General features: G+C 46.2%; 1 protein-coding gene across 6 annotated transcripts in view; it reads right to left on the reverse strand.

Moving 5' to 3' along the window:
- Nucleotides 1-14,670, reverse strand: part of ATP2B2 (ATPase plasma membrane Ca2+ transporting 2) — a 387,223-nt gene that overhangs the window by 348,885 nt on the left and 23,668 nt on the right. The gene's annotated exons all lie outside the window — the stretch shown is intronic.

Below are 14,670 nucleotides of genomic sequence, written 5' to 3' on the forward strand. Positions count from 1 at the left end.
CAGTACATGTTCAATAAATTCTTGAGGGTTGGCTGAGGTCAGCCCAGCTGGGAGGGATGAGTAATTCACAAGGTAAAAGACTCCAGAGCCAAAATTATCCCAGCAGGCAGAAACACTGGACCAGGCAGAGAGAATGATATTCAAGGATAGATGAAAGGCAGGCATCTGGACTCAGAAAATTAATTATAAGTCAGTGGAGATTTGCTTGGTAGTTTATGTGAGAAAGATTTGGGAGGCATATTTGACAGGGTTAATAGGAATCAACAGTACAATGTGGATGCTTAAAAAAGCCAAACAAAAGTTAGGATGTATTAAAAGAGGTAGAGTGTCTGATCAAGGGAGGTGAAGGTGCCCCTCTTTTTGGACTAGGCCAATGGGAATGAAGGGCAGTATCTGACTCCCTTGAAGAGGAATATTGACAGGCAGTGGTCACTCTGAAGATAATGGCTGAGATGGCAGTTGGGGGTTGCAAGGAGGGAGAGGCATCTAAAAATCATTTTACCCAAAGTAAAAATAACAAAACGGGGGGGAAGTTGACCTGGAGAGGGAACAGAAGATTGGTGAGTAGAAGCTGCAACAGGGAAGAACTAACTCTAATACTGGAAATGAACACAAAAATGGGGTTTTCCAGCAACGGAGCTGGTGCTCTATGGGGTAGTGACTTCCATATCACTTCCATGTCACTATGGGCATTCAAGCAGAGCTGGCTGGCCCTGATGCAAGGAGGCTGTAGAGGGTTTTCTGCATCGGGTGGGAAGGAATTCTCACATATGCTGTAAGGTCTCTTTTGATTCTGAGATCCCAGGATGTTTTAGGTTCAAATGGGGTCATTTCTCATCTGAACAGAGTTACCCTCTGGGCAGCAGGTGTGACTTGCAGGCTGGCCTGACCTAAAGACACCTTAAGAATTCAGGAAACCTCTTTGCACGACTAGGCATGTATCCACGGATACAGGCGTGCTGTTTCGAAGGGGCACATGCACCCCCATGTTTATAGCAGCACTATCGACAATAGCCAAAGTATGGAAGGAGCCCAAATGTCTATCGATGGATGAGTGGATAAAGAAGATGTGGTATATATATACAATGGAGTATTACTTGGCAATCAAAAAGAATGAAATCTTGCCATTTGCAACTATGTGGATGGAACTGGAGGGTATTATGCTAAGTGAAATTAGTCAGAGAAAGACAAATACCCTATGACTTCACTCATATGAGGACTTTCAGAGACAAAACAGATGAACATAAGGGAAGGGAAACAAAAACAATATAAAAACAGGGAGGGGGACAAAACAAAAGAGACTCATAAATATGGAGAACAAACTGAGGGTTGCTGGAGGGGTTGTGGGGGGGGGATGGGCTAAATGGGGAAGGGGCATTAAGGAGTCTACTGAAATCACTGCTTCACTATATACTAATTTGGATGTAAATTTTAAAAAATAAAGTTAAGTTAAAAAAAAAAAAAAGAATTCAGGACACCTCCTGTTCTCCAGGCAGGAAGCACATTCGGAATGCAGGCTTGAAATGAAGGAGATGATACAGGCAAGAGACAGGCAGAAAGCCAGGGGTCTCGAGGGTTGGCTTCAGTTCAGACACTGACTTGCTGTGTGGTTTGGGGCCCTCTCAGTGCCTCAGTTTCTAAAATACAGTATGGGCTAGGCCAAGTCCCAGGAAGACCGTCTGAGAGTGTGTATTTAGGGAAAGCCCCAGGTGAGGCCGATGCTGCTGACTGGGGCCTGCACGTTGGGCAGGAAGGATCTAGCAGTCTCCAGGTCTATCTGTTTGGACAGTCTGGGATTCCAGAATCCCTGCTCCCTCCTCTGCAAAAAAAAAAAAGAAAAAAAAGGAAAATCTTGGGGTGGGTGTCCACGTGATTTACAAATGTCCCTTCCTCAAACTAGGAAAAGTGATGGTAAAGCTCCAGGGCTGCCTAGTGTAAGATGAGGGGAGGAACACACTGGTCTGCTTAGCTAATGGGAGATTCAAGGACGCTTAGTGGCCTGACAGGAGCCCCTTCCCGGTAGGATAACACATCCCCCTGAAGTCCCCACGGAGCACTATTCCCATGAACCCCAAGTCATGGAGAAAAGGCAAAGTCATTGGGACTCCGTTGTATGCACTAGGGGCAGGGGACCCCAAGATACACTGTACTATTTGTGCAAATGTCTGTATTTGCCTGTCAGAGAGTCTGATTTTACACAACGCGACAGCCAAGCAAACATCTGATAGGGTGTTTTGGGCCTGCAACCTTTCGGCAATCCTTTGAGATCCTAAGCCCCCACTGGTTAAATCATAAGCTAGGGTTTCTGAGGAGAGAAGCTCGAACAAACAAGCCTCTGAAAACCCAGGTCACCCCCAGCTTTCCCAACCTCCCGGCGCTCGAGTTTCTAACCCTGTAAGTAAAGTATCTACAAACTCACAGCTTCAGGAGAGGCCCTTGGGTTTTGTCCACAATAGCTGGATATGTATGGGGCACGGTTTATTTTTGGCATTTTGCTCTGATGTTGTGGAGGCAGAAAAAGGTGGCGGAGGTTGGGGGGGGTATGGGGGAAGGTCAGGCAGGTGGAGCTAAGTTTGGTTAACAACTGCTTTAACAGGCTCTCTGGAACGCCCAGGTGTCTTCCAGTTCCTGCACTTTCTAGGATTCCTGGCCCAATGGCCTGAGTCAAGAAAACAGCTTTGCATTCAGCACAAAGTGGTTTGGATTAATCATTATTCATGCCATTCCCATCACTTGCAGCGGGACTCCTGGCGCCGGCCCAGGCGCAGTCACTAAATTTTAAAGGTTTGCAGATTACCTGGCCAGTGAGTGACGATATGACCAGGGTGTGCAGAACAGGATGATTAGGGTCATAAATTTTTATTAAAGGTCACTAACAGATTTATAGAAAGCACTGAAAACTGACACTTGTTTTTATTAGCAGGGATTCTGCCCCTTGACAGAAAGTGCCTGGGCTGAAGCAAAGTTGGAGGGCTTTCTCCAACAGAGTGACCTCGGATTCAAGCTCTTACAACCCACAGTCCCCAGGGTTCTCACTACACTGCAGTCCCCAGGGTTCTCAGCCAAGGGGCAAGGACGCTCCCAGGATGATTCAGACAAGGCCTAGTAGAAGTGCAAGGCCAAGATGCACAAAGCTATCACAGGGTGTGGCTGGGCTCCTGCCTGTGCCACATGCTAGATGGTGGCCCAGGCTGGTCTTTTCTCCTGAGAGTCAGTTTCCGCCTCTGAAAAATACGGGTCATAATGTCCACTCTTAGGGATGTTGTGAGGGTTAAGCTATGTTGGGATTGCAGGTACCCGTGAGTGGGAACATGCAGGGCCCCCCATCAGTTCTATCACCAATGCTTTTCTTTTCTAAGTACCCGCCCATTACCTGAACAGACCATTTGCCAAATGGTGAGTGATGAAGGAGTGTGAGGCAGGCTAAGGGGCAAAGCACAAGCTAGCACACAGCCCCCACCCCCAGGCAGGATGTGTGCGACAAGGACACTGCCCTGGCTGCCCAAGGACAAATGAAAGAAAACAAATGGTTAACTTACAGAGATCACGGTCATGCAGGACAGGAGTCTCCATCAGTTTACAAATATCTTAGTAAATTATAAGAAAAAGGCAATCTTATCAATAGCCTAATCTCCAGAAACCTATAGACTCAGTTTCCTGGAGCCCCAACATCACCTCTCCTTAGTGATATGGGGAACGAAGGCAAAAAGGAAATGGCAGGTAAATTAAATTACTTTATAACCCGCAGCCCATTGACAAGTACTTGAGGCAGGCAGAGTACAGTTTCCCTAGGAACTCCCTACTGTCTTAATGTTAATGTTTTGCTAGAGAGAAAAACAACCTTAGCGTGACAATAGCTAGGTCTCCAGTAATGTGAGTCTTCAGCATATGAAAGTCTCCTTGGAAACTTCCCTTTGACTTTACCTTCCACGAGACAGTGGTATATAACCAGTTATCCCATCACAACCCCAGTGCAGCTCTTTCTGCACTGTCCTGTCCCTAATCTTTAATAAAATCACATTTTTTGCACGATAGACGTCTTCAAGAATTCTTTCTTGGCTGTCAGCTCTGGACCCCACGAAACCCCAACACCCCAAAAACCATATCAGTGAGGACAGATCCTGAACCCTGCACTGGAAAGGGTTAACCTCACATTTTCAGCTGGAACACTTGACCTGAGGTGCTTCCACATGGAGTGTATCCGGGTAGCTTAGGGGTCTTCAGAGGCTCTCATATCGACATCTAATTTCAATGTGCTTTTCTTGAAAAGAGGAGAGAGGAAAGGAAAGACGAAAGAAGAAAAGAGAGCCTTTGGAGATGCAGAAAGACTGGGAGAGAACATACAAAAGTTATGGTGTCAGGGTGGGGCTCAGGTGTTCTTTTCCCTGTCATCTTCCCAGACTTTGTGTAACGTGAGAGTTGGTTATATAAAACAGAGGCAAACATAGGCTTTGGGGCAGACAGATCCAGGTTCAAATTCCAGCTTTCGTGTCCTTGTGGTAAGACTTGGACAAATTGTATAGCTTCTCTGACTCATGGGTTCCTGATAAACACAAGGGGGAAGACCATTTGCCTCCTGGATTACATGCAAGTGTGGAAACCACTTGGGGGAGAGGAGGGCTTTCCAGCATCCTCTCCCTCCTCCCTTTGGAGAATTTACCCTCTCCCCGATCAGATTGTCCTGGCAGCCATCTAGTGCTCAGTGGGGGAGAATGTGTCTTAAAATGTAGGCAAATCAGAAGAAGCAGAGCAGAAAAGAAGAGGGAAAGTGGGTCACATATTTTAGGTCCTTGATCAAGCCTGACCTGAAACTAGAGACACCTGGATTGCTCAGATACATGGACCAATAAATATCCACTTCAATTATTTGGTTGGACTTTTATGACTTATAAAGACCCGACTCATGAGATTATATATAATGCATATTAAATGCTTAACAGACAAGGGACACACAAATATAGCTTGAATAAGCAGTAGGGTTCTTTTTTCTTTTTTAAAAATAGAAAATGGTGTTTTTTCTTTATTTCTAAAGTTTTTACTTTGAAAAACTTACTGCAAGAATAGTTGAATGTGTGTGTTCACCTATTGGTCACTTATATTCACTAATTGTTAACATTTTACCCCATTTGAGCTGCTTTCCTCCCTAAGTCCCTCCCTTCCCCTTTACTGAGACATGGGTCCATTTCAATGTTAAGTGCCTGAGTGAGAATCTCCTAAGAGCAAAGACATCCTCCTACACAAGCACTACCCCATCGTCCCACCCAGGAAATTCAACATTGACACCACACATCTAATCCACAGTCCGTGTTCAAATTTCCCCAGTGTCTCCCATGTTTTTACAACTACTTTTTCTACCCGGGATCATGCATTATGTTTAGTTGTCATGTTGCTTTAGTCTGTTTTAATTTAGAACAGTTCTCCAGACGTTTTCTTTCTTGCAATATTGATATTTAGGAGAAGTACCTTACTTTGGATTTGTGTTAGCATTTCTCATGATCCAGCTTTACATTAACCATTCTAGGCTGGTAATAGGGAGGGAAGTAGGATTTGGTTGTAGTAAATAGTTGATTGGAGTCTCACAGATATACAGATGAGTGACCAGAGATTGCGTTTTCACAAACCAAATGCTCTGTTTCCAGCCCCTGGGTCAAAACACAGAAATGACCAGCCTCCTGGGAGCCCCCTTCACGCCCCTCCCAGTCCCCTGCAAGTTCTGTCATCACAGATTAGTTCTGCCTGTTCTTGACCTTCACATGAATGGGATCATTCAGCAGGTTCCCTTTGGGGGTTGCCTCCTTGCACTCAATGTTGTCTTTGTGAGATTCAGCAGTGTTACTACATATATCTGTGGTTCACGGCATTTATGATGATTGATTTATTATTTTCATAGGAATGAAGAGTCTATCAGGCCCTATATGTTTTCAGCAATAAGAACAAATTGGAGGGTCTGGCACTGGCCTTCTAAGCTGGCCTGGCCTGCCACTCACCAGGTACCTCCTTGCTCATCAGTCCAGCAGCAAATAATGCCAGAGGTCCAGGCACAGCCCAGGATTCCTGATAATCTGGCCCTGGCCTACTCTCACAAACACTGACTTTCCCCAAAGCAAATCTTGGCCTTGACTCTGAGCTGGGCCATCCATCCCATCAGCCTCTGGATATGCTGTTCAGAACTACAAGACTGTGGTGGTCTGCCCTGCCTCTCTCTTCATTCACCAGCACCTGGTGCCCGCCCTCTAAGCACACAGGCCTCCTTTCAGTTCTCACCTCAGGGCCTTTGCACATGCGAGCTCTCTGCTTGAAATGCCCTTTCCCCACTCTTTGCCTTGTGATCATGTGCTCATCTTTCAGGACTAGGTGTAAATGCCACTTCTTCAGAGAGAGCTTCCCTCATAACTACAGTGAATGTCAGTTTCTGGTCATTCTTTCCCATAGCAACGCAGACATCCCCTTCATAACCCTGATCACAATTTGCCAAGCTGTTTTTGTGAATTTTATCCATTTTCTATTCACCTCTTCCATTAGTTCCATGAGGACAGAGACTGTGTGTGTTTCATTTTTATGGCTTATTCAACACTTAGCATAGGATCTGGCACTTTCTAAGTTCAATGAAGAAAGAAGAAAGGAAGGACAGAGGTAAAGAAGGCAGGTGAGGGGGCATGGGGAGAAAGGAGGGGGAAAAGGAGGAAATCAGGCCCTGCTCTCTGGATCCTGTTTTTCCCCTGGACCTAGGCCAGCACCCCCTTGTGGGTCCCGGCCACTTTTGCTGCCAGGGATGGGGTGCCACACAGCCCTCTGGAGCCCTTGACCACCCCCAGTGGTCTAGCCTCAGACCCTCTGCTGAGTGAGACAGTGGCAGATGGCTGATGCAAGCAGCTGTCACACCCATATGATCACCACTGTGCTCCCCGTGGGCAACAGCGCCTTGCTCACCTTCAGGCAGCAAATTTAAACACCAAACCCCTGTGCAACAGGATGGTAGCACAGGGGATGGAACCACGCACACACACCTGGAGAGGAGTAAATCTGCGGCAAAGTGTCTCTGGAGGTCAATTCGACTCCATATACCTGGTACTCAGTGGAAGGGCCCAGGAACTTCTTCAAAGAACTGAATGGCCTTTGGCCCATGGATCCCACTTCTAGAAAGCCATTCTACAGGAAAGAAAAGTAAGGATGTGCACAAAGACCTAGCAGCAGGGCAGTTCCCTTCAGTTTTAGTTATCATAAAGCATGAAAGATGTCTAGGTCCAAAATAAAGGATTGCCTAAATACCTTATTTTGTATTTAGGTGGAAGGTGTTTCAGCCATTTTAAATTACATTGTGGATGACATCGTATTTATTGGCGAGGAAAGATATGTGATATGAAGAAAGGTTATAAGATGGTATGTTAGAGAGAGGGACAGAGGCGAACCATAAGGGGCTCTTAAACACAGAGAACAAACTGAGGGCTGTTGGGGGTGAGGGAGAGGGGAAAATGGGTGATGGGCATTGAGGAGGGCATTTGTTGGGATGAGCACTGGGTGTTGTATGTAAGCCGGTTTGACAATGTATTTTTTTTAAAAAGATAGTATGTGAGATATGATCCTATTTTTTTTTTTTTTTTTATCAAAACAATGTTAGTGACTAACAATTACATAAAACTGGTGTGCCGGGCCCTGTTCTAAGTACCTTCCATGTGTTATCCCATTTTCTCCTCCCACAGCCTTATGAAACAGGTACTCTTGACATGCCCACTTTACAGATGAGAAAACTGAGACTCAGGAAGGTTAAATAACCTGCCCAAGGTCACATGGCTGGTAATGGGGAAGCCAGAATTAAAATCCAGGCAGTGTGGCCCCATCTGGAGCTCCTGACTACTAGGCTATGAATGAATGTGCTCACAATAGAGGTTCTCATTAGGGGCTGGGATTCTGGGCACTTAAAATGTTTTCGACTATTACCTTGCTCATTGACATTTTTTATGCAAAAATGAATATGTATTGCTTTTATAATAAGGAAAGAAACCATTAAAGTGTAATTCTGGATGGGTATATACCTAAGTTAACCAGAGCATCCAATCCTTGCCAAACTGTGAGATGAAATTCTGCATCATAAACCCTGTGCTCCTTGGAAAATGAGATGTGCTCAGCAATCCCCAGAGGTGGGCAGCTTGGAGGAAGAAAAGGAAAGAAGATACAAGTGGCCTGCAGCAAGCAAACATCCACTGAGCCCCTGCTGTCTGCTGGGACTACCTTGGAGACTAAGGGGCTGGCCCTGGCTTCTGTGAGTTCAGGTCTAGTGGAGGCAATGGCCTTTTCCCTCACAGGGGCCTGGGGGACGTACCCAAGAGAGCACATGTCTGTGAGGCCTGGTGGAGGGCGGGGATCCCTTCTCCCTTCTTAGAAAAGTGTCCAGAGCTCCCGGAGGCACAGAGAGAAACTGCATTCCCAAAGGTGGACTGGAATTTGAATCTCAGCTCCACCTGCCTGCTTGCTGCGTAACCAGGGTTAATCAATTCACTTTGCTGAATTAAAATGCTGATAATAACAGTACCATCTTGTGGGAGGTAGAATTCTAAAGAGCCCCCTGGACTCCCATCCCTTCATGTACATACCCTGAATAGTTCCTTCCCCTTGAATGTGGGCAGAGCCTGTGGCTATGATGGGATAGCAGCCCTCCTGTGGTCAAACTAGGCTATGTAGCAAAGGTAAAGGGGTTGTGCAGGTGTAATTAAGGTTCCTAATCAGTTGCCTTTAAATGAAGCTGAATGGAAATTATCCTGCGTGGGCCTGACCTAATCGGGTGGTCCTTCACAACAAGGGGGTCTGGAGTCTCTCTCTTACTGGCTTTGGAGACATAAAATTTTATAGCTGCAAGAAAATGAGTTCTGCCAACAACCACAGGATATTGGTGGAGGACCCTGAGCCACAGAGGAGACCACTACACCAGCCTGGATTGCAACTTTGTGAGACCCTGAGCAGAGGACCCAGCTAAGCCTACTCTGAATTCTTGCCCCATGAAACTGTGAGATAATATATGCGTGTTGGTTCAAGCTACTAAGCTTGTGATAATTTATTATAGGGCAACAGAAATACAACATACTATGTCATGAGAGTATTTATGAAATAATACATGTACCATTTCACACATACACACACACATGTGTATGCTCAACTATTTGATTCTCTTTACTTTCTTCTAAACGTCAGGACTCACAGCATTTCTTTTTTTTTTTTAACTTTTTATTTTTAATTTTTTTAACATTTATTTATTTTTGAGACAGAGAGAGACAGAGCATGAATGGGGGAGGGTCAGAGAGAGAGAGGGAGACACAGAATCTGAAACAGGCTCCAGGTTCTGAGCTGTCAGCACAGTGCCCGAAGCAGGGCTTGAACTCACGAACCGCGAGATCATGACCTGAGCTGAAGTCGGACGCTTAACCGACTGAGCCACCCAGGCGCCCCTGGGACTCACAGCATTTCTAAGGAGGTCTGTTCAGCACTGCTCTCCCATGAAGTTCCCCACCCCATCCTGGGATCCCTGAATAGACCAGAAGGAGCTGGCAGGGTACCCTCATGGGGGAGGCCACCAGCATCCTGTCACCCTCATCACACTGTCCCGGGTCTTGTATGATGGATGCTTGGTAACCAATAACTTACTTAAGTAAATAAAAGGAGCATATATGCTTTTTGGCTTCCAGCTCCTGTCCAATTTGGGGGGTAATTGCGAGAGGACAAGGCTACAGTTGAAACTTGAAGGGGAGAGACACTCTTGTCCATCTGTACAAGGAGTTATATACAGAAATGTCCACTGTAGCTTTGTCATTGTGAAAGAGCAGAAGAAGAAAGAAATTGTCCTAGAGCTCTTCAGTGGAATACTATACAGCAGTAAAAAATGAACTAGAGTCTCCTGTTTTAATATGAATACATCCTCAAACAATAGCAAGTCGCAGAAATATATGTACAGTAGGATGCCATTTCCATAAAATTTAAAAACATGTATCTGTCCTAGAAGTATAAAAAGATGCCTGGGGATAATCAACCTTAAATTTGGGGTTGGGGTACCTCCAGGGTGGTGGGGATGTGCGTGGAATAAGCAAGCAGGAGGGTTCAATTATATTAATAAGCTGGTGGTGAGGACATGGTACAAGAATATTAGTAGAGGGGTGCCTGGGTGGTTCAGTCAGTTAAGTGTCTGACTTCGGCTCTGGTCATGATCTCACAGTTCATGAGTTCGAGCCCCACTTCGGGGTCTGTGCTGACAGCTCAGAGCCTGGAGCCTGTTTCACATTCTGTGCCTCCCTCTCTCTCTGCCCCACCCCTGCTCGTGCTCTCTCTCTCTCAAAAATAAAATAAAGATTAAAAAATTTTAAAAAAAGATTATTAGTAGAGTGTCAGCTCCACGAGGGATATTTGGTTTGCTCCCTGCTGGAGCCCAGCATCTAGAGGAGTTCCTGACACACAGCAGGTGCACAGTAACCATTAGTTGAATGAATGAGTGAATGAATCAATGAATGAATGGTACTGGTTAGGTTATCCTCTGCTGAATCCTCACCTGCATCTTCAAAATAAAACCTTGAAAACCCTCTGGCAGCAGAGACATCCCATCTCCAGCCACCAACTTGCTCTGTGGCCCTGAGGGAGGTCACTGACCCCCTCGGGGGCCTCCACTCTGCCATACGAAATGGAGTACCACAAGGACTGGCCTCAGTTTCCTCCTGTTGCAGGCTCAGGAGAGTGATGGATCGGGTTGTGAGGGTCATCACAGACCAGTGGAGCTGTCTCCGTGGAATTTCCCCTTTTAATGAGCCTCAAAGTTACCCTCATTCCTTGCAGGGCCCAGGTCAGATTTCCTGGGGTACATGGCTATGAGTCCCAGCTCTGGCATTCACTAGTGGTGCAACCTTGCACAGATTGTCCACCTCTTGATACCTTAGTGTTCTTATCCAGAAAGTGAAGACCATAATCCATCCTCAACCTGCTGGTCAGAAGCTATGACTGGGGTGACAGGCCTTTCAGAAAGTCTCACTCTGTGCCCCTCAAATGCAAGGACCATTGTGAGTATGCTAATCCCTTCTCACTGAGTAGCAGAAACTGTTTTTCACATATTCTTCCTCAACAGAGCTCCTTGGGATATACAAGCTTCCTGGAAAGCAAGAGAGTACTCTCAGAACTTGTCCGAGGCTGACCTCCTGCAGGTGATATGTCCCAATCAGCCAATTCCTAGTGGCCCCAGCCTTCCCTGAGTGGCCAGGTTCCCAGGCTGGGTCCCATGCTGGAGGCCCAGAGACCCAGCCCCAGGTCATATGTCCCTACAGCCAATGTGATGGCAATCTCTCCACTGTGTGCAGCGACATTTCCCCATTTCCCAGGTCCTGTCATGTCTCATACACCCCCACTAATCCTCACAGGTTGAGAGGCAAGCATGAGTCTCCCTATTTCACATGCAGGGAGATTCACATGCAAAACAGTGAAGTGTTCAACTCACTCGCTCACTGTCCTGTTCACACACATATTCATCGGGCACCTGCTGGGTGCAGGCACACTGCTTGGTCCTCAAGATATAAATACAAAAACAGCCTGAATAACAACTGCAACAGTTATTAAGCACCTGCTACCTGGCAACAATTATTAGGCATACTCAGACATATTAATTCACATCATCTTTACAGCCACGCCCTGAGATGCAGGTGCTATTTTTATGCTAAGTTAACAGAGGAGGAAGCTGAGGCTTATCAAGGTTAAGGAATTTGCCCCAAGTCATACTGCTAGTAAATGGAGGAACCAGGATTCAAACAGAGTCTGGCTTCAGAGCCTGCAAACTTAACTCTTCTGTTAATCTGGTCCCTGCCTGTGAGAGTTTGCAGGTTAGTATGGAGAACTTATGATCTCCAGGCACACAGTAGGTGCTCAAAAAGTGTGTATTAGATGAATGGATAATTGGCACCGTAAGGTGATCAGAAATGCCTCCCCGAGGAGGAGGCATTGGAGCTGGGTCATGAGGAATGAGTAGGAGTTCACCAGGACTCTACATCCAGATTCTCTGTCCTTTCACAAGCCACACTGATTCTAAAATGAACAGAGACTGACAGAAAGGGATCTAAGGGGTATGACGTTCCCATCTCTGCCTTACAAAAGTCAGCCATAAAGGACTTTCCATCTGCCTCTTACCACCAGCTCTGAATTCCTTGTTGCTGTCCATCTGACGGCAAGTTCTGAGCAGAGTCCCACATAAATGTATGTGTTACCTCAGAAGGTAGGGAGGACCCCAAAATTAAAACATAAGACAGGACATACGAATCAGACAAGTTCAGAAACAGATACTGGCCAAGAACATGTGTTTTGGGGCAGACAGACTTGGGTTCAAATTCCAGCTTCCTCACGAACTGGCTGTGTGACCTCAGGTAAGTTATTTAACCTCTCTGTGCCTCAGTTTCTTTGCCTATAAAATAATGATAACAACAGTACCTACCTAGCAGGGTTGTTGTGGTGATTAAATAAGTCATAGATGTAGTGTTTACAAAGCACTATGGGAAATGCTTAGTAAGTACCTTTTAAATTAATATTCTAACCCTGAGAGCTTTCTGGGAAGACAGAGCAGCTGCACGAAAGTTCATAAAGAGGACAGACTTGGGGGATGCCTAAGTGGCTCAGTTGGTTAGGTGTCCGACTTCGGCTCAGGTCATGATTTCACGGTTCATGAGTTCGAGCCCCCCATCGGGCTCCATGCTGACAGCTAGGAGCCTGGAGCCTGCTTTGGATTCTGTATCTCCCTCTCTCTCTGCCCCTCCCCCACTTGCGCTCTATCTCTCTCTGTCTCTCAAAAAGGAGTAAATGTTAAAAATTTTTTTAAAAAAAGAGGACAGACCTGGACGGGGCGTCGAGTGTCCCTGTGGACTCTCAGTATAGGGACTTCTAAGTAGGGCAGAAGCAGGGCCAGGTGGGGTTTTTAGGTAAATAAACCCAAGAGAAACACAAGAAATTCCAGAATCTTCCATATCTAGTCTGGCCTGGTTAAAGAAGGACTGAGGGTAGAAGGCTTCATGGGTCAGTTTGTGAGCCCACTGTCTTCTGCCAGGACAACCACGGGGCACCTGGCAGGAAGCAGCCTTGCAGCTGAAATGAGGATTGGAATGGGGAGACAGACCCGTTCTTTGTGTGTTCACAGTTCATAGACTGTATAGACTGTAAACTGCTAAGTGCTGTGAACACATAAGCTCTGTCTGTGGAACCTGATAATCCTAAAAGATGGGGGTACAAAATGTATGATCATACGTATGCCCAGTGAGACTCTGCTGTGTGCACTTCACCTCCATTATCTCACATGACCTTCACAATATCCTTGCCAGGAAGGTACTATCATTGGGTCCATTTTATAGATGAGAAAACTGAGGCTCAGAGAAGCTGATCCACAAAGGGTAGGCCTGGGTTTAGAATCCAGGTTCGTGTGGCCGCAGGGTATACGCTCTTAACCACCTTTTGTAATCCCTAGGATGAGTCAGAGAAAGAGGTTGAGGCTGGGAGCTCAAGGTGAGATAGCACTACTGAATTATTAACAGTAGAAAACCTCCTGGGAAGATGGGAATGAGTGTCAGAGTTAGTTAAAGAGGAGTTTTGTTGACTGCATGTCTCTGCCTACTTCTTCATGTAAAAGAGGGGTGAAGGGACGCTGTGACTGGATAATATGAACTCCAACCCCCAAATTCTCTGCCCATCAAAGCAGTCCCCAGGAGGAGCACGGGGCTGGTTCCTTCTGGGCTGCTACCACTGAGAACGTCTCTGCCAACACCCCTTTCAAGGTTGGTGGTGACTCATCCAAGAAAATGTCTCCCTCCTTCATTTCTCATTTTGACCCAAAACCTTATCACTCGACTTGTGATCTCTATTAGACTGTCCCACTGACATTTTGCCCTTTTCAAAACCTCGCTGACCTTGCAGTGAGCATCAACTGTCTGCCAAGTCCCAATCGCCATCACAGAAGGGTCTCTTCCCGGTCCCTTCGGGTTTAGGTGAAGCTGTCAATCACTGTGCCTCCCCTGGAGAATCAGGGCAGCCCATCCTTCTGTCTGCAGCGGTTGGTCTAAGGGGAAGGCACATGACCTAAGCTGGACCAATCCTAGTCCATGCATGAGATTTGCTTTCTGTACAGGGGAGGGAGAAGACTGTTCTTTATATAAGTTTGTGAACTGACTGTAAAAACCACATCAGCCCAGAACTGCTGGTGGCCATCTGATCTACCACGAGGAGAGAACCCCTTGAGAATGAAGCCAACACGGGAAGCGGAGCTGAGAGAGGAAAGGAAAACTGAGCCCTCATTATATGTATGATTTGAACCTCTGGATTCAGCTGTGCCTGATGCCCTCACCCCTGTGCTTTGCAGTTATGTGAGTCAATACATTCATTTTTAGCCTAAACTAATTTGTGTTAACGATTTGGCCACTGGCAACTGAAAGACTTCTATTAAATACCACCCTCAAAGGATTCATCAATTAATTGTCTCACGCAACAATGATCTATTTACTACCTACATTGGGCCTGGCACTGCTATGCTATCTGCCTAATTGAAGATAAGGACTAAGATTTATCATCTTAGGATATTTGGGGCAATGGAACCTGGGCTCTGGGGGCAGTTTATAAAGAGAAGAATCCAACATGTCTGAGTCCAGGTCTAGGCCCAGCTCTTAGAAGCAAGTT

Source organism: Lynx canadensis, chromosome A2, assembly GCF_007474595.2.
Source record: "Lynx canadensis isolate LIC74 chromosome A2, mLynCan4.pri.v2, whole genome shotgun sequence".
In the NCBI taxonomy this organism is placed as follows: domain Eukaryota; kingdom Metazoa; phylum Chordata; class Mammalia; order Carnivora; family Felidae; genus Lynx; species Lynx canadensis.